The following is a 20,976-nucleotide window of genomic DNA, read 5'->3' on the forward strand; positions in this document are numbered from 1 at the left end:
CAAAAAAAAAAAAAAATACATATATATATATATATATGTATATATATGTATGTATGTATATAGCTGTGGGTCTTTGTATACCATTAGGAAATAAATGAGAGATGAAGTCTCTAAAGCATAATGTGTATTTATTTCATAATCGTAAGTTTAGAAATCGGTAGAATAAACGTCAAATTAGGTGTCAGGGCATCCAGAATAGTGGGTATATTCCATTTTGATCTGCATATCTTATTCTGTTGGATTAAGAGCAGTGAGAGTCCATAAACTATGGTATATGATAGCTGTGATCTCTGATATAAGCTTCATGCAGATGACACTCAAATCTGCACATTCAGCTTGCACTTCTCTACTGCTTGCTGGATATCTGCATTTTGAGGTCCTGCTGGTTCCTGAAACCTAGTATGTCTTCTACCAAATTCGTTGGCATTTTGCAGTGATATTTTTGCATTCCCATAAACCTCTACCTCCTCTAGTTTTACTTATCTTTATTAATGGCTCATCCTTCATTTCGCCAACCAGTCTACAAAACTTGGGATTATCTTTAATTTCTTTCTTTCTTACTTCTGAAATGTGTCTTCCCCATTGAGCCTTAAGAGTGTTCATCTATTCACTCATTCACTCATTTATTCTGAGATTTATTAAGCATCTATTATGTGCCAGGCGTTGTACAAGAAATTAGGGATATAGTGGTAAATAAGACAATTTTCTGCTCTTACAGACCTTATAGTTCAAGCTTTCATCATTTTCTCCCTATCCTCTTTGGGCTATTTTGATAGCCATCCATATTTTTTCTGGTTATAAACATAATACGTCCTTATTTTAAGAAGTGCAAGGATGCCAGGAGTGGTGGCTCATGCCTGTAATTCCAGCACTTTGGGAGTCTGAGGCAGGCGGGTCACTTGAGCCCAGGAATTTGAGACCAGCCTGGGCAACATGGCAAAACCCCGTCTCTATTAAAAAAAAAAAAAAAATTGATGTGGTGTCATGTACCTGTACTCCCAGTGGGAGCTGAGGTGGCAAGATCTCTCGAGCCTGGGAGATGGAGGTTGCAGTGAGCCCGGATTGCGCTTTGCCCCCACTACAGGGGGGAAGAAAAAATGAATGATGAGAAGCCTAAGCCTTCTGGAGCAAATCTAAATTGGGAGCGTAAGAGGCTAGTCTGACTTCTTGACCCTCCAGATTAAGATAGATGCTCTTCCTATGGGCTTCCTCAGCACCCCAGGTTTCCCATCATGGCTCTTACCACTCTGTGGTGTTTCCCTACCTAGACCAAAGTCTTCTGTATCTTTTGTGTTTGTTGGGTCCAATACAGTGCCTGGACACCTAGTAGGCATTTCAAAGTTTGCCAAATGGATAAATGACTGTATTAATGTCTTTGGTTGCCAAACATATTCTTTAAAACCATTCACCTCTGTTTGCCTTTCCTTTTTATTTACCAAATAACCTTTTGTCCTTAAATCAGTTTACCAAGGGGATTTTACTACAGAAAAAAAAGAAGGTACTGACCATAATCTAATTGACAGTTAAAATTCTTTTTTGTTTTTTTTTGTTTTGTGAGACAGCATCTGACTCCCATCACCCACTCTGGAATGCAGGGCGTGATCTCAGCTCTTTGCAGCCTTGATTTCCTGGGCTTGGATGATTCTCCTATAGGCTGATTTTTTGTATTTTCACTAGAAATGGGGTCTTGCCATGTGGCCCAGGCTAGTCTCGAACTTGGTTCAAGTGATCTGGCTGCCTCAGCCTCCTAGAGTGCTGGGATTATAGGTGTGAGCCACTGTGCCTAGCCAGTAGTTATAATTCTTATAAATTTATTAAAAGACTGATGCTGTGGAACAGATGGGTATGAGAATTTGGATAATATAAACTATTTTTTTCCTGAGTGCAATTTTCACTTTAGATAAGGTACTGTCTAGTTTCTAATTTGGCATAGGTATAAGTGTGATGTGGTGAATAGAAGGCTAGATTCAACTTTAATTTGATTCTGCCACTTGTTAAGCGTTGAGATTTTAGGCAAGTCTCTTAGGATTATTGACTGCTCAGACCTAGTCCAACTTTAAAATTTTGTCACTGAAATAAGAGCTATACTTCGTATCAATCTGTTGAGGCCTATGTGGGCTCCCAACCTCTCTATAGACCTGTGTATGTGTGAAAAAAAGGGAAAATATAGTAAAAGGTATAGTGCCTTAGAACTCTTTTACAAAATTGCACAAGGATGCAAGAGATGGTAGCACTGTGATCGTTTTTAGAGAGAGCATGAACCTGATAACTTCTTTTACATTCTTTGCATTATTTCACAACTAGTTCTAGATAAAATAATTTTCTTTTTTGAGAACAAGGACATGGCATTTGGGGCATGTTGGGGATGGAGAGGATGTTGATTTGGTTCTTACTTTTTCTAGCCTTATCTGGATGCCCTTTTTTTTTTTTTCTTGAGATAAGAGTCTCGCTCTGTCGCCCAGGGTGAAGTACAGTGGTGTGATCTCAGCTCACTGCAACTTCCACCTCCCGGATTCAAGCACTTCTCCTGCCTCAGCCTCCTAAGTAGCTGAGATTACAGGCACACGCCACCGTGCCCAGCTAATTTTTGTATTTTTAGTAGAGATGGGGTTTCACCATGTTGATCAGGCTGGTCTCGAACTCCTGACCTCAGGTGATCCTCCTGCCTCGGCCTCCCAAAGTGCTGGGATTATAGGCTGAGGCACTGTGCCTGGCCTCTCTGGGTGACTTATTGAGTGAGGATTGGTTCTGTTCTTTTTCCCATTATTCTTTTATTCTGCCCTTTTCCCCTTTTTCTTTTCACCTTCTCAGTAGAATCTCAGGATTCAATCTCTGTGAGGCATGAAGTTTATAGAACAGAGTTGGGAGACTTGTTATCTTTTGATTTTTGAGGTACCAAAGCAAACTGCTTCTCCATGCTGGATTATTTTTACTAAAAGAAAACAAAATCTTATTCATACATCACATGCTTTGGGATAATAAGGTAATTTGTTGGAACATTTAAAAATTCATTATTTAAAATTAAGGGGTAATTTCCAGATCTTTTGATCCACAGTTGAAAGATGTATATATAGATTAATGGATTTTTACATATGCATACAACAATGTATGGGTACAGTATAACCATGAATAAAGTAAAGGTATAGGACATTTTTATCCCCCTAGTAATTTAATTCCCTATGTCCCTTTCCAGTCAGTATCTTCTTTTTGAACACTTTAAGTGCTTTATTATTCATATGGAGAAGACAGTGAAAACAAATCTTGACATCTTTTAGGTTTCACCAGAATTGAATCTTAAAGTCTATGATAATAATATCTTAGCTGTAGAGAATAAGGCCTTTAGACTTTTAGAAATGGATATGGCAAAATTGTGTTAAAATGCTTTCCTAATAAAATCCTAATCCAAGGTGCGGAGGCACTAGATTTACATTGATAAAGTGACACTGTTGTTTACCAGCATGTGTATATTTTTCTGCATAGACTTTTCTGAAAGTTTTTGGGTTGTAAGAAAGTAAATTTATTTGGAAAGTTGTATGTAAGTAAGAAAATGGAACTTGTTTGATCAGATGAATGATGAGCTTGTTTCAGGTCTTTGAATTCTATTTTCCCTCCTATCTGTGCTATGTGTGACCCTGTGGATGAGGCCTAATCTCATTTGTTTCCATCTAATGTTTATTCAGGACCTCTTTTAAAATCTCAAACACTGTGCGTGAATCTTTTCAGAGTTCTGTGGTGCTATTTTAGCTCATCCCTTACTTTAGCTATTTATTATGTGTCTTGTTTCCTAATTTGTATATACACCTTTTATTTTAGAAGTTTCGGATTTACAGAAATAGTGCAGATAGTACAGAGTACCTATATGCCATGCACCCATTTCTCCTATTAACATTTTGCTTTACAGCTTTTTTGAGATATATTTTACATACCTTAAACTTCATTTTTCTTAGTGTGCATTTCAGTGGTTTTTAGTGTATTCACAGAGCAGTACTACCATCACCACAACCTAATTCCAAAACATTTTCATCACCCCTAAAAGAAACCCTGTACTCATTGAGCAGTCATTCCACATTTCCACCCCACCTGCTCTATCCCTGCGTAACTTCTAATCTATGTTCTGTTCCTAAGGATTTGCCTATTCTGGATGCTTCATATAAATGGAATCATATCATATGTGGTCCTTTGTGACTGACTTCTTTCACTTAGCATAATTTCAAGGTGTATCCATTTTGTCGTAGCATGTGTCAGTACTTTGTTCTTTTTTATTGCGAAATAAGATTCCATTGTATGGAGAATATGGCATGTTTTGTTTATCTTTTCATCAGTTGATGAACATTTACATTGATTCCATTTTTTGGCCGTTTTGAATAATGCTGTTATGAACGTTTATGTACAAGGTTTTGTGTGAACTATGCATATATACCTAGAAATGGAATTGCTAGGAAATATGGTAACTCTTTTATGTTTAACATTTTGAGGAACTGTAAGGCTGTTTTCCAAAAACAAACTGCTTGGGCCATTTTACATTCCCACCAGCAGTGTATGAGGGTTCTAATTTCTACTCCTCTTTAGTACTTGTTATACTTTGATTTTAGCTATCCTAGTGGGTGTGAAATGGTACCTCATTGTGGTTTTATTTGTATTTCCTTAATGACTAACAAGGTGAGCATCTTTTAATGTGTCTATTGGCCATTTGGATATTTTCTTTGGAGAAATGTTTATTTGAATTCTTTCCCTGTTTTTTAATAGGGAATATAATTATAATCTTAATTATATTTAAAGTCTTGTTTTAACAGTGAGATTATAAATCACTTGAAAGGTTCTCACCATAAGTAATAATTCTTTTTTTTTTTTTTTTTTGAGACGGAGTCTTGCTCTGTTGCCAGGCTGGAGTGCAGTGGTGCGATCTCAGCTCACTGAAACCTCTGCCTCCTGGGTTTAAGCGATTCTCCTGCCTCAGCCTCCCAAGTAGCTGGGACTACAGGTACACACCACCACACCTAGCTATTTTTTGTATTTTTAGTAGAGATGGGGTTCCACCATGTTGGCCAGGATGGTCTGGATCTCCTGACCTCATGATCCGCCTGCCTCGGCCTCCCAAAGTGCTGGAATTACAGGTGTGAGCCACTGCGCCCAGCTGCCGTACATAATAATTCTTTAATAATTATTTTGTGTTTCTGCTTACTTTCACTCCTCTTCCAACTTCTCAGAGCACTAAAAGAATATCATGCAGGTCTTAGTCCCATAGTAACCACATTTGTTTTTTTTTCCCCCTTTTGTTACTTCATGTGAAAACAAAGATGGTTGGAAAAGCATGTTTGTTCAAATCCTGAATAGTCCACACGTTCCTAGGTTAGTGGAGTAAACGCTTTATTGTCTTTGGATTGTAAAAGTGGCTAGCATGGTGGCTTACGCCTGTAATCCCAGCACTTTGGAAGGTCAAGGTGGGCGGATCACAAAGTCAGGAATTCGAGACCAGCCTGGCCAACATGGTTAAACCCCATCTCTACTAAAAATACAAAAATTAGCTGGGTGTGGTGGCGGGCACCTGTAATTCCAGCTACTCCGGAGTCTGAGGCAGGAGAATCCTTTGAACTGGGGAGGCAGAGGTTGCAGTGAGCTGAGATCGCACCACTGCACTCCAGCCTGAGTGACAGGGTGAGACTCCGTCTCAAAAAAAAAAAAAAAAGTAATGTGTTTGTTATGGAAAGTGCTTAGATAAGTATAATTCAGAAAGTTATAATTTCTCTGATAATTTTCAGTGATAATGTTAACATTTTGATGTGCACTGTAGACTCAGGTGCAAACATGCATATATACACATATTTGTATCTTAATGTATGTACTATTAACCCATTTCCCCCCTACCCCATCTCTCCTGTACACTTCATAATATATTGTGGACAAATTTCCACTCACGGGCCGGGCGCAGTGGCTCATGCCTGTAATCCCAGCACTTTGGGAGGCTGAGGTGGGAGGATTGCTTGAGCTCAGGAGTTTGAGACCAGCCTGGGCAATAGAGACCCCATCTCTATTAAAAAAAAAAATTTTTCCTCTCACTTAATATTTTATGGAGTTCTATTTTGACACTGAGGTATGAAACATTTATATTTATATGTAGGTAGTTCTTAGTAAGGAGTAGTTGATTCCTGAGGGTAGAGGGTGGAAAATATTGAACTCTTTAACATATATATTTTTAAAATTTTTGAATATTTGTGTTAGATTAAATAAACTATCAGTAATTATTTTCTTCTTTGCTTTATGTCTTGAAACTCTTGCTTTGGTGCCCAAAACAGGTTTTTTCAGTTATCATTGGCGATTGATAGGTCAAAAATTATACAATTACACTGATGTAGTGAGATAAGTTGCTATGTAGCTTCCTAGTCATGGAGGCTGCATTATGGTATGCTAGTGATTACTGGGAAATTTTTAAGTTTAAACATATATTTATTGAGCACCATGTCAGGCACTATGAAGAGGGAACCATTAATTGAGCAGAGTCCTAGATACGTTTATTTTTTAGGCAGAGAACAGAAGGGAGGCCGTATCAAATTAGAACAAAAAAGTCAAAAGGTACATTTCCTAGACCATGAATTCATGTGTATACGTGTGTGTGTGTGTGTGTGTGTGTGTGTGTGTGTGTGTGTTTTTTGAGACAGGGTTTCTCTCTGTTGCCCAGGCTGGAGTATCAAATTAGAACAAAAAAGTCAAAAGGTACATTTCCTAGACCATGAATTCATGTGTATACGTGTGTGTGTGTGTGTGTGTGTGTGTGTGTGTTTTGAGACAGGGTTTCTCTCTGTTGCCCAGGCTGGAGTGCACTGGTGAGATCATGGATCATGGCTCACTACAGCCTCGGCTTGCCAGGCTCAAGCAATCCTCCCACCTCACCCTCCCAAGTAGTTGGGACTATAGGGACATGCCACCATGCCCACCTAATTGTTGTATTTTTTTGTAGAGATGGGGTCTTGCTATGTTGCCTAGGCTGTTCTCAACCTCCTGGCCTCAAGTGATCCTCCTGCCTCAGCATCCCAAAACAAAGTGCTGGAATAACAGGTGTGAGCTATCACACTCAGCCTGAATTCATTTTTTATAGTTTATCTCATACTTAAGTCATTTGTCTTTCTATATTTGCTTCATAGTGACTTATGTGTTTAAATAAGTTTAAGCAATAAAAACTTCTACATATTTAAAAAATGTTTCTATAGTGAAAAGGAATGTGACTTTGAAATACCATGTTTTTCTCCTTGAGTAAGATTTACATGTGGTTATTGGAGTAGATTGAGAATTTTGCGTCAAAAAAGTTTGTGACAAAATGAAGGAAATTATATATGAGCAAGTCAAAATCTTGAAAATTTTTAGCTATGGCCTACAAGATTCTTTTTGTTCCTTCATATTATTTTTCTATTAGTTTACCATGTACTATGTTTATATTAATTGCTTCAACAGTTTGAGAAGCAGTAATAAAAAACACATTTTATAGATAATCTGAGGTAATCACTTATTTAAAATGAAAAGTTATTAAAACTATCAGAAGAAATCTTAAATTTGACCTATGCCTATAAATAAGAAAGTGTTTTTTCCAGCAAATATGTTGGGGACCAAGGGGAAGTCAGGCAAAACATATTCAGGGTTTGTATGTTTTAATCCTTTTATTTTCTCAGCTTCTTGATCTTCATACATGCTTGCAGATGTTAAAATGTGAGGACACTTAAAAAAAATTTTTTTTGATCCTGAGTACAGAAAACATTTTATAAGAAAAAATAAAGGCCATGTGCGGTGGCTCATGCCTGTAATTCCAGCACTTTGGGAGGCTGAGGTGGGTGGATTGCTTGAGCTCAGGAGCTTGAGACCAGCCTGGGCAACCTGACAAAACCCTGTCTCTACCAAAAATACAAAAAATTAGCTGGACGTGGTGGCATGCACCTGTGGTTCTAGCTACTCAGGAGGCTGAGGTGGGAGGCTCACTAGAGTCCAGGAAGCAGAGGTTGCGGTGAGCTGAGATTGTGCCACTGCACTCCAGCCTGAGTGACAGAGTGACAATGTCTCAAAAAAAAAACCAAAAAATATGTAAAATGGGAAATTATACTAGAAATGATCCTTAAGGTTCCTGTAATTCCGTGGCTGATTCTAATTTTTCAGTATGTCTTGAAGCTGTTTAATAGTTTGCTGCGATATGGAGGATGGTGTTCAGAAAGTTGTGTTAGCATTGTAAAACTTCCCTTCATTTAGAGGGACACCTGTGGTAGAGTAGAGTAGTCAAGAGTGTAAGTTCCAGCTTTTCTGCCTGCTGGCTGTGTGACCTTCAGCATGCCATTTAGGCTCATTTTTCTCATCTGTGAAATGTGAAATAATAGCAAGTACCTCACAGGATTATTGTGAGAATCAATTGAGATAATGTGTTAAGAGTTACTTGGACATGGCTGGGCGCAGTGGCTCACGCCTGTAATCCCAGCACTTTGGGAGGCCGAGGGAGGTGGATCACGAGGTCAGGAGATTGAGACTATCCTGGCTAACACGGTGAAACCCTGTTTCTACTAAAAAAAAAACAAAAAATTAGCCAGGCCTAGTGGTGGGTGCCTGTAGTCCCAGCTACTCGGGAGGGTGAGGCAGGAGAATGACGTGAACCTGGGAGGCGGAACTTGCAGTGAGGTACAATCGCATCACTGCACTCCAGCCTGGGCGACTCCATCTAAAAAAAAAAAAAAGTTACTTGGACAGTACAAAGTACTATACAAATGCAAAGTTATATATAAAAAGAGGTATCTAAATCTATGAAGAATAGTAGTTTCATATTAACTTTTCTCTTTAATTATTGATTCTTTCTGCTTCCTGTATGTTTTGTTTATAATTAGACTTAGTTGGTTATTTTCTTTTCATTTGTCAGATCAAGCAGAAAACTGAGGGACAAGAACGTCCCTCATAGATGTTAAGGTTGTTGTGTCTAGGATCATGAGAAACACCTGCAGTGACATTCAGAGTGAGATTTAAGATGCTGCGGCCATTTGCCTACACAGGTGGCTGGCATTTGCTTTAATACGTTCTTTTAAGAAAGGTTTTTTTTTTTGTTTTGTTTTTTAAAGGCTAATACCTATGCTGTACTTATTGCATATCAGGTCCTGTTTTAAGCACTTTACATTTAATTCTCACAATGACTCTATGAGAATAGGTACTATTGTAACCTGTGAGGAAATTAAGGATTAGCAAATTTGTTGTGGTGGTTGGTGTGCTGCAATACTTTAAAACTTTTTCTATAGTGCAGAGCTCAAGCACTCTGTTATGGTTATGCTTCATACATTGCATTACTACATCTTTGCAAAAAATTAACTTCTGTATGCTTTTAGCAAAAAGTTATTGTAAATTTTATTTATTTGAGATAAGGTCTTGCTATGTTGCACCAACTGCTGGTCTCAAGAAATCCTCCTGCCTCAACTTCTAGAGTAGCTGAAACTATAGGCATGCACCCACACCTGGCTCTGTAAATTTTATCTTCATGTCTCTGGAAGACACAGTAACTTTTGGGATAAGTAAAGTTTCAGGAGTAGTGTTTCTTCTTGTTTGTTTGTTTTTTGAGACAGGGTTGGAGTGCAGTGGCACCATCTCGGCTCATTGCAACCTCTGCCTCCCGGGCTCAAGTGATCCTCCCACCTCAGCCTTCTGAGTATCTGGGACCACAGGCACATGCCACCACGCCTGACTAATTTGTTCTATTTTTGGTAGAGACGGGGTTTCACCATGTTGCCCAGGCCGGTCTCAAACTCCTGAGCTCAAGCGATCCACCCGCTTCAGCCTCCAAAGTGCTGGGAATTACAGGTAGGAGCCACCATGTAGGAGCTCCTACCTACATGGTAGGAGCCCCATCTCCCTACCACCCCCCACCCCCCCTTTTTTTTTTTTCTAAGCAAGCTAACACAGCACAGGAGTATTGTTTTGGTTCAACTCTGAGTTAGAAAAATTTGGAACAAATAAATGATAGGTGTTGGTTAGGCACACTAAACAACAATTTAGGTGTTGTTTCCTAAATTCCCTATTTTCTCAATTATAAGAGGCATACCTCTTTGCATTTTAAGTTTTGAAATTGTGTGCATCTAATATGGTAGTATTTCTTTTCAAAAGGCTGTTATTAAAGGTATGCCTTTTAATCAGTTGATGAGGTCTAGAATCAAGAAATTACATTAAGGCCAGGCATAGTGGCTCATGTCGGTAATCCCAGCACTTTGGGAGGCTGAGTTGGGTGGATCATTTCAGTGCAGTTGGCGATCATTTGAGTGCAACATGGCAAAACTCCATCTCTACAAAAAATACAAAAATTAGCCAGATGTGGTGGCGCACACCTGTAGTCCCAGCTACTTGAGAGGCTGAGGTGGGAGGATCACTTGAAGCCTGGGAAGTGGAGGTTGCAATGAGCAGTCACTCCAGTGCACTTCAGCCTGAGTGACAGACCGAGACCTTATCTCAAAAACTTATTTTTTAGTTTACATCCACTATCAATGTGCTAGTCTTGGCCACTACACATACTGTACATATTTAGTATTGACAGCTAAATTTTCTTTTGGCTAGCTAAGATTGGTATTACTACAGATTCTGAGACTTAATTTTGTATACTCTGTAAATACACCTGATGTCAATAATTTAAGCATACCCTTGGAATAACCTTGTTTGGCAGACATACCTGAATGTGTGTTTTGAGCTAGGGAATCTGGGAGTGGCCAACCCTTGTCTGTGAGGAACATCTGGGCCCCATTCATTCCATTACGTGGATCATCGGCTGTACAGGGGATCGGACTGTATAGGGGATCAAGACCCTGAGTTTTGGGGTAAATGAAGGTTGTCAGGTGGAGGTCCTTAAGGGGAGGGTTTTAAGTGAAAATGCTGTATAAACTGCATGCTGTTTGCAAGCAGTTGTGGTTTTTCTGTCCAGTCCGCTGCCACTGGGCAGTATAGATATGTTGTCCAGCCTGCCATCACTGCACTGTAGTTAAGGTGGATGTCTTGTCCAGCCTGCTGCCACTGGGCTGTATGTAAGGAGGTTCTTCTGTCCAGCCCACTGCTACGTGACTCTCTCCCCTGTAGGTAAGCCCCTAATAAAATCCCATGTTTTGTCTGGATGTGGTGGCTCATGTCTGTAATCCCAGCACTTTGGGAGGCTGAGGTGGGTGGATCACTTGAGGTCAGGAGTTCGAGACCAGCCTGACCAACGTAGTGAAACCCCCCTCTACTAAAAATACAAAAAAAAGTTATCCAGGTTTGGTGGCATATGCCTGTAGTCCCAGCTACTTAGGGGGCCGGGGCAGGGGGATTGCCTGAACCTGGGAGGCAGAGGTTGCAGTGAGCTGAGATCGTGCCATTACACCCCAGCATGGGTGAGGGAGCAAGATTATGTCTCAAAAAAAAAAAAAATCCCGTGTCTCATGTGCTGGTTCTGGGTCTCTTCTTTGGCCTCTTGAACCTGTTGCCATCCCTATTGAGGTTAACAGGGGTTAGGCACAACCCATTCACTCTCCTTTTTAGACTCCCTAAAACAGTTTCTTCACTCAGAGACAGAAGTACCTCATCTACGTGTTTTGCTAATTTAGTGAATCAGCTAGTTGAGGAAGAAAGTTAGATAATTTCATTGGAGATTGGACCAGAGTTAAAACTTGAAAACCCAAGGCCACTTAATCTTTATTGGAGAAATTCATGACATTGTATAACATTGTTTTATTTTGAGAGCCAATTCTTAACTTTCTTAACTGTTGTTTTTCGTTGCTCATACATGTTTGAAATCCTGTTTGACATTTAATGCATTATTCGTTGATTCATAGTTTTGAATTTGGAACTTAGAAAACCTGAATTGTAGGTCCTAGAGCAGTGTTTTTGAAAAAAGAAATACTGACAGTAGATTACCTGGAAGTTGTTGCAATGGAATTCTGACACTACTGGGAGTTAACATAGACTTTATAGGTTAAAGTCACAGTCCCCCACAAGACTATCCTCACTTAAGATACCAGCCACAAATTTGGAGGTCCCTTCCGCTACCTGTGCTCCTGACCACTGGCTACCTATGCAGGAGTTCCCATGATCCATTCAGGTTCAGAAATTCACTAGAATGATTCACAGTGCTCGGGAAAGTGCTACACACTACTTAAAATTACAGTTGTATTATCTTGAATATTCCCCACTAATTTTTTTTTAAAACTTTATTTTGAAATGATTGTAGATTGACGGAAAGTTGCAGAATTAGCACAGAGTCCCTTGAATCCTTCCCCTAGCTTCTCCCAGTGTTGGCATCTTATGTAACTGTAGTATAATATCGAAACCAGGAAATTGACATTGGTATAGTATTACTAAACTTTTTTGCTAAGTCATTTGGCCATTTTGGAATCTGAAGAACCAGTGTTTTCTTTAACTCTCGTTACTTCTCTAGAAATGTTTATCTTTTCCTAAATCTCTAATTTGTGATACTGCAGCTTCTGTTTAAAACAGGAGCTTACATTTTCCATTCATTTACCTTTTTAAAAAATGAATTATAATGTCTGCTATTTTTATGACTTAAGAAAAATTATTGAAACATCACTGAGAACTGTTTGCTTACCATCAAAATGGGCAATTTCCCTAGGCAACCATATCCATACTCAGGCTTTAGAATAGTCACTGTGAAATCATGTGGGGTTTTTTGTTGTTGTTGTTGTTTTTAGGCCAAGGAAACTATCCAAGAATTTTGTGAATGAGGCTGAGAATTTACCTTGCCAGAATTCATGGGGAAGATGTGTTTCTTGTTTTGTGTGGTCAAAGAGGGTTTTTCATCCAAACGTTGCCCTCATTTCTTCTCCTTTTCTGCTGAGTTTTTTTTTTTCTTTTGATTTTTTAGGTGTCTAGAGACTTTAACTTCTTTAAGTGTTATTTTTTGGTAGAGTTTTATTTTCAGTGATTTATCTTGGGATAAGTTGAGTAAGAGGTTCAGATTTCAAGACAAACCAGGAATGATTTGTCTTTGCTTTGGGACTTGACATGAAGTATTAAGAAAATGAGATATTAAGAAAAACTTAACAAGGTGTTAAGAAAAACTCAAAAAACTAATTTATAGTTTTGTTATGAAAGCTACAATCAGACATTCTTAGATTGCTTTATTTTATTCAATGGAGTTTGAGTTTTTGATGGTTTCTTCATGTAAATAGGAAGCCACCAGAAGACGACCTGTCCTAAGTAAACTTCATTATCTTAGCTAAAGGGACCTTGCCAAAGAAAATTTATAGTGAAGATCATGGTGATAGGAGTTTGACCTAGTGGTGAATGTTTTGTGATTGCTGGCAACTGAACTTTGACTTAGGCAGTCTGGACCATATCTGATGATTCTTGAGCATGGTTCATGCATTTGTTCATTCATGCAACACATTTTTATTGGGTCACCTAGGCAATGGGATATTATGTGGAGCAAAAACTGTGGTGATACCCTTCCCCCATGGAACTTAGGGTCTGGCGGAGAAGACAGAAATGTTAAATTAAGTGTTTAAATTACACCTGTGACAGTGGCATAAGAGTAGGTATTGGGTAATACTTACATTAGTGAGATTTGACCAGATTAGAGAAGGCATCCTCAATAAATGATACTTGTGCTATGATCTGAAGGAGGAGTAGATGTTAACTTGGCAAAGAAAGAAGAGGTGGGAGATGGTTGTCCAGACAGAAGAAACAGCAAGTGCAGAGGCTGTGTGGTAGAAGGGAGAATGGTGAAATGAAGGACCTAATTAAGGCTAGCATGGCTTAAGCAGTGAGAGTTAGAGAGAAAAAGATCATGGTTTGAAGTGAAGAGAGAGGCCTGTCCTTGTTAGGTTTTTTATAGGTCATGTTAAGAAGTTTTTGCCATTTTTCTAAGTATCCTAAGAGAAATAAGCAACCATTAAAGGGTTTTTAAGTAAGAAAGGACACAATCAGATTTTCTCTTTTTTTTTTTTTTTTGAGATGGAGTCTCACTCTGTTACCCAGGCTGGAGTGTGGTGGTGTGATCTCGGCTCACTGTAACTTCTGCCTCCCAGGTTCGAGCGATTCTGCTATCTCAGCCTCCTAAGTAGCTGGGATTACAGTTGTGTGCCATGACCCAGGCTAATTTTTGTATTTTGGGTAGAGATGGGGTTTCACCATGTTGGCCAGGCTGGTCTTGAACTCATGACCTCAAGTGATCCACCCACCTCAGCCTCCCAAAATGCTGGGATGTGAGCCACCACACCCAGCAGATTTGCTTTTTTGATAAGAACACTCCACTGAAATGCAAAGAATGGCTTGAAGGGGTACCAGAGTGGATGTAGGGTATTGGTTAGGAATTTAGTTGTCCATGTGATAGGTAAGGGTGACTCACTTAGAGTTGTGTTGGTGAAGAGGATAGAAAGGCATTAATTTAAGAATATTTAGGAGATACAGTCAGCAGAACTTGATGATGGGTAGAGTATGAAGTGGAGAAGAGAGGAGTCCTAGATTTCTGATTTAAGTAACTTAGTGCTCTTCACTGACAAAAGGAATGCTGAAGGAAGACAGGTATTTTTTTTTTTTTAGGGGAAGATCATGATTTAGGTTTTAGATGTATCAATCTTCAGGTATGTTTTGATGACAGCCAAAAAGAGGAGATAATGCATTGCTTAGATTTAGATATATCCTCTTATTTTGTTTAGTTTGATATTATTTTATTGATTTTTATTTTTGAGGTGGGGTGTGCATATTCACTCTCTTGCCCAGGCTGGAATGGCTGGAATGCAGTGGCTCAATCGTAGCTCACTGCAGCCTAGACCTCCTGGGCTCAAGCAATCCTCCTGTCTTAGCCTGCTTAGTAGCTAGGACTACAGGTGTGTGTCACCATACCTGGCTAATTTTTTTAAGTTTAATTTTTTGTGGAGGCAGGGCCTTACTGTTCCCTAGGCTGGTCTTGAACTCCTGGGCTCAAGCAATCCTCTTGCCTTGGCCTTCTGAAGGGCTGGAATTACAGGTGTGAGCCATCATGCCTGGCCATTTTATTCTTAAGATACAAGTAAATACATATGTAGGAACTGATTTTTCATAGGGGTATGCTTACAGATACTATCCCTATCCTTTAGATTTTTGTATTTGTTTATATACTGCAGTGTATGCTACAGGTTTTTTTGTGTTTTTTTTTCTTTTCTTTTTTTTGAGCAACAAGGTCTTGCTCTGTTGCCCAGGCTAGAGTGCAGTGGCACAATCATAGCTCACTGTACCCCAGTTTTAACCAAAGAATAGGTACTAAAAAATACTTTACGAATGATTGAATCAGTAATTGTAGTGCTTCCCAGAAATACTGTTTCCTTGCCCATGTTTCTTGTGTGTTGGCAAATAATTAAGGATGCATTATTAATTGACACTTGGAGTGGTTAATAATATGCTCCTACCAATAATCTCCTCTCTTCCCGTAAGCCTTCTATTTTTGTTCTAGAATTTTATAAAATGTTAAGACCAAAATGACCTCACTACTCAGAAATATGTCATCTCATAGAGTCAACATGGACAGAAAGTTAAAAATTGAAAACAAAATAGGCATTGTTTGGCCTTGAGCTGTATTGTTCTTTATGCTAGCTGGTTTATGATTTTTTAAAAAACTCTTTTCTTCAGTTTTTAAAATTGTGGTAACACATAACATAAAATTTACCATCTCAACCATTTTTAAGGGTACGGTTGAGTGGCATTAAATATATTCATAATGTGTAACCATCAGGACCAGCCATCTGTATAGCTCTTTTTGTCTTGTAAAACCAAAACTCTCTCTTTGTGGTTGGCTTATTTTATTAGCATAATGTCTGTCCTCAAGGTTCATCTGCGTTGTTGTATACTGCAGAATTTTCTTCCTTTTTTTTTTCTTTGAGACGGAGTCTCACTCTGTCACCCAGGCTGGAGTGCAGTGGCGTGATCTTGGCTCACTGCAACCTCTGCCTCCCAGGTTCAAGCAATTCTCCTACCTTGGACTCCTGAGTAGCTGGGATTACAGGCGCGTGCCACCACATCCAACTAATTTTTGTATTTTGAGTAGAGACAATGTCTCACCATTTTGGCCAGGCTGGTCTCGAACTCCTGACCTCAAATGATCCACCTACCTCAGCCTCCCGGAGTGTTGAGATTACAGGCGTGAGACACTGCACCTGGTCACCACTTTGTTTTTTCTTTTTTCAGGCAGGGTCTCACGCTGTTGCCCAGGTTGAAGTACAGTGGCACAATCAGGGCTCACTGCAGCCTTGACTTTCCAGGCTCAAACAATCCTCCTGCCTCAGCCTCCCAAGTAGCTGGGACTATAGGCCTGTGCAACCACACTCGGCTAATTTTTTTTGAATTTTTAGCGGAGACAAGGTCTCATTATGTTGCCCAGGCTGGCCTTGAACTCCTTAGTTTAAGCAATCTTCCTGCCTCTATCTCCCAAAGTGCTGGGATTATGGGCATGAGCCACCGCGCTCGGCAATTTTTTTCCCTTTTAAGGCTGAATGACATTCCATGGTATGTATATGCTGCATTTTGCCTATTCATCTATACTGCTGTGAGGGTGTATAGGTATCTCTTTGAGGCCTTGCTTTGAATTATTTTGTATATGTACCCAGAAGTAGAATTGCTAGATTAGGTGATAATTCTAATTTTGATTTTTTGGGAACTACCATACTGTTTTCCACAGTGGCTGTACTATTTTACATTCCCATCAGCAATGCACAAAGATTCCAATTTCTGCACGTCATTACCAACACTAAACTTTCTGTTTTCCTTATAGTAGCCATCCGAATGTTTGTGGTTTATAATTTGATTAAAATATCATATCTGAATATTTTCTTATTCTTTCAATCTTTGAAAATTAAAATAGACTGAATTTTTGTTACATTGTCTTTAATAACTAAGTTGCTTGCCTTTTTACTAAGCAAATGTTTTTTTGAAGGGATTTATGTGACAGTCTTTTTCTTTTTACCCTGCTGGAAGTCTGATCCACTCAACTGATGGCTTTATTTTTCTTTCCTCAAAAGCTAGAACTAAGCCTATGGGAAGGAAAGGAGTATACACTGGAGCCAAAGGCTGGTGCTTACCTAGGCCTGTGGGGTGTGCATATTCAGAAGCTCTGCAGTTGGTTGGCCTGGATCTGTCAAAATGTGTTTGGATAGCTCTGGCTGTATACTGATTTATTTATGTGCTTCTGAGTAGTAACCCTGGGAATGAATACATTATGACTATTTGTTGGGAATAGGCCCCCCAAAATCTAGCCATAAACTGGCCCCAAAACTGGAATCTCTGCAGCACTGTGCCATGTTCGTGATGACTGTAACGCTGTGTGGGAAGATTGTGGGTTTACCGGAAAGAGGGCAAGGAACACCTGGCCCACCCAGGGTGGAAAAACTGCTTAAAGGCATTCTTAAACCACAAACAATAGCATGAGCGATCTGTGCCTTAAGGACATGCTCCTGCTGCAGATAACTAGCCCATCCCATCCCTTTATTTTGGCTCATCCCTTCATTTCCCGTAAGGGATACTTTTAGTCTAATATCTATAGAAACACTGCTAATGACTGGCTTGCTGTTAATAAATACACGGGTAAATCTCTGTTCGGGGCTCTTAGCTCTGAAGGCTGTGAGACCCCTGATTTCCCACTTGACACCTCTATATTTCTGTGTGTGTGTCTTTAATTCCTCTAGCTCCGCTGGGTTAGGGTCTCCCCAACCAAGCTGGTCTCCGCAACTGTTGTTTGAAAAACTATTGTATAGATTGCTGGGGAAGAAAAACTCAGAGAAGCCCCACTGTTGAACAGGTTGTAAATTTACTGGTTTAATCTTCTGTGGATGCGTTTCAGAGATTAAGCCTTTGCCTAATCTCAGCAAGTAAATTCTAATATTTTGGATGCAAGTTATTTCACAGAAGGGTCTGTGTGGTAGGAAGAGAGAATGTGAAATTAAACATCTATGTCTTAGGTCTGGCATAGATAGATACTGTTAACATCAGTGTGTTGGGTATAAAATAATCTCTCTTCTGGTTTCAGGAAAGCATAAAGAAAAAGACTAAGATTCTTTTCTAATTTTTATTGACCCAGCTGAAATAATATAATGTCTTGCATTTTTAAGGTACTTAACCATTTGTTTAGTTGAATTGTTTGAAAAGATGGAGGAGAATAGGACCTTCCATATTTGAACAGTATAGGTAGAAGAACATGAATTGATGGAGGTGGTAGTATCCTTCCACATTTTTTTTCTATCAGGATTTAGACTCCTACAGATTTTGTATCTTAAGAAAGAAATGCAGACATGTTGGTAAAATACTAAGAGTTTTCAAATGATACCTAATCTAAATGTTAATTGAAATAGAATTCACAACAAACCTGCTCATGTAATCCTGAACCTAAAATAAAAGTTTAAAATAAATTTATGCATAAAAAGTAAAAAACAGAAAGAAATATAATTTATAATCTTGAATTAAATGTAATCCCCTTCAGTGGATGTGCACACATACATATATACTATGTGTATATGTATGTGTGCGTGTATGTAGAGATACCTTTTTTTTTTTTTTTTGAGACAGGGTCTTGCTTTGTCACCCAGGTTGGAATGCAGTGGCGTGATCTTGGCTCACTGCAAGCTCTGCCTCCTGAGTTCATGCCATTCTCCTGCCTCAGCCTCCTGTGAGTAGCTGGGACTACAGGTGCCCACCGCCACCCCTGGCTAATTTTTTGTATTTTTTTAGTTGAGACAGGGTTTCACCTTGTTAACCAGGATGGTCTCGATCTCCTGACCTCGTGATCCTCCCACCTTGGCCTCCCAAAGTGCTGGGATTACAGGTGTGAGCCACCGCGCCCAGCTCAGATCCTTTTTTTTTTTTTTTTTTTTGAGAAAGAGTCTCGCTCTGTTGCCCAGGTTGGAGTGCAGTGGTGCGATCTCTGCTCACTGCACCATCTGCCTCCTGGGTTCAAGCGATTCTCATGCCTCAGCCTCCCAAGTAGCTGAGATTACAGGCAAGAGCTACCACACCCAGCTTTTTGTATTTTTAGTAGAGGTGGGGTTTCACCATGTTGGCCAGGCTGGTCTCGAACTCCGGACCTCGGGTGATCTGCCCACCTGGGCCTCCCAAAGTGTTGGGATTACAGGTGTGAGCCACTGCATCCAGCCAATGTAGAGATACTTACAAATAAGTGCACTAGTCTAATCCTTATTAAATCTTGCTCTGTTAAATTTACTTTATGATCATGATGTGATACATGTTTAATAGTAGTAGTAGCAGTAAGAAAAAGTTAAAAGTAGCTCTTAGTATTCTTTTGTGCCAGGTTGTATATTAAGTGCCTTCCATGTATATATTGTGTCATTTGTTCTTTACAGTAAGATTATAGAATGGGCAATACTTTCATCTCCATTTTGGAAATCGAGTAATTTATTCAAGGACCAACGATTAGCAGAGGAGCGAGCCATAGTAGCAGAATGTTTCTATGATGTAGGAAGTCAGGTCATAAGAGGAATGAAGGTAGGGGAGGATTAGATTTGAAGAGAGTTAGTGTGAAATAGTCCTTCATGAGAATGTGGGAGTGAATAGACTAGAGAAACATAGATTACAGAATAGAATCAAGTGCTCATTTGAGGTTAGTGGACATGAATTTAAAGTTTCATTGGTTGGCACAGATTTGTGTATTTTCTTGTACTTTCAACTGTACAGTGTACTTTCAACTGTAAGGGTTCAGGTATGGGATCAGAGTTAGATTGGCAGGATTGGGGTTTTGCCAATTATTTGAGGAAAGGAGAAGGCCAAGGAAGCTAAGGGTGTGCAAGGGAATGTTTATAATGATGGTTCATATAATCTAAGCTAGGGGACTTATTTTAGGAGAAGGGGTTAAATAGAATGGAAGTGGAGTTATTTTTATCCTGTATATATTCACTCTTTTCAACAGATGGTCCTAGAACAATTTGGAGATTCATAAGCACACAAAGAACCTCAACCCTTACCTCACACCAGACACAAAAATTAACTTCAAATAAATCATAGTCCTAACTTGAAGAGCTAAAACCATACAACACCAGAAAGTTTTTGTCAGAAAGAAAATAGAGGAGAAAATCTTAGTGACCTTGGGGTAGGCAAAGATTTCTTAAGACACAAAAAGCATGAAGTATGAAGGAAAAAAAATTACTAAATTGGATTTCATCAAAATTAAAAACTTTTAATCTTTGAAAGACACCTTTAAGAAAATGAAAAAGTAGGCCTTGGACTGGGAGAAAATATTTGCAGAACATATATCTGACAGAGGATGTGTATCTAGAAGATATAAAGAATTGTAACTCAAGAATAGAAAGACAACCCCATAAGAAAAGGGGAAAACAATTTGAATAAAGTTCATCAAAGAATATAAATGGCAAATAAGCTCATGAAAAGATGCTCAAAGTTATAAGTCATTAGGGAAATACAAATTTAAACCATAATGAGATACCACTGCATGCTCCCTAGAATGGCTGTAATGAATAGGATTAGTCACATGGTGACAAGAATGGAGGAGCATCTGGAACTCTCATACACTGAGGATAGGAATGTGAAATGGATCAACTACTTTGGAAGACAATTGGGCAGTTTCTTTCAGAGTAAATGTGAAGATGCCATACGATTCATCCATTCCATTTCTAATTATTCAAGAAAAATGAAATTGTATATCCACAAAAAAGACTTGTACACAAACATTCACAGCAGCTTTATTGGTAATAGCTACGAACTGTAAACAGCTCACATATCCGTCAAGTGTATGGATAAACAAATTTGGTGTATTTATACAATGGAATACTACTCGGCAATAAAAAGAACAGTTGATACTGTCAACAACCTAGATGGATCTCAAAATAATTTGGTTTAATGAATGAAGCCAAACTTAAGAAGAGTACATTGTATGTACTTGGAGAACTAATTTCTTGCAATAGATTTCTAAGCACTATTAGGAGCATATGACTTAAACAATTTTTAAAAGTCAGGCCGGGCGCGGTGGCTCAAGCCCAGCACTTTGGGAGGCCGAGA

The 20,976-nt window shown here is 39.1% G+C and overlaps 1 protein-coding gene and 1 long non-coding RNA gene across 2 annotated transcripts in view; both read left to right on the forward strand.

The window, feature by feature from the left end:
* The window catches only part of TMCC1 (transmembrane and coiled-coil domain family 1), a 256,192-nt gene that overhangs the window by 15,674 nt on the left and 219,542 nt on the right, over positions 1 to 20,976 (forward strand). The gene's annotated exons all lie outside the window — the stretch shown is intronic.
* The window catches only part of LOC105517924, a 1,095-nt gene continuing 540 nt past the window's right edge, over positions 20,422 to 20,976 (forward strand). Inside the window, exon 1 of the long non-coding RNA XR_001002745.1 lies at positions 20,422 to 20,933. This is a non-coding gene — a long non-coding RNA (uncharacterized LOC105517924). The remainder of the gene's footprint in view (positions 20,934 to 20,976) is intronic.

Source organism: Colobus angolensis, unplaced genomic scaffold (assembly GCF_000951035.1).
Source record: "Colobus angolensis palliatus isolate OR3802 unplaced genomic scaffold, Cang.pa_1.0 Scaffold31, whole genome shotgun sequence".
NCBI classification, from domain to species: domain Eukaryota; kingdom Metazoa; phylum Chordata; class Mammalia; order Primates; family Cercopithecidae; genus Colobus; species Colobus angolensis.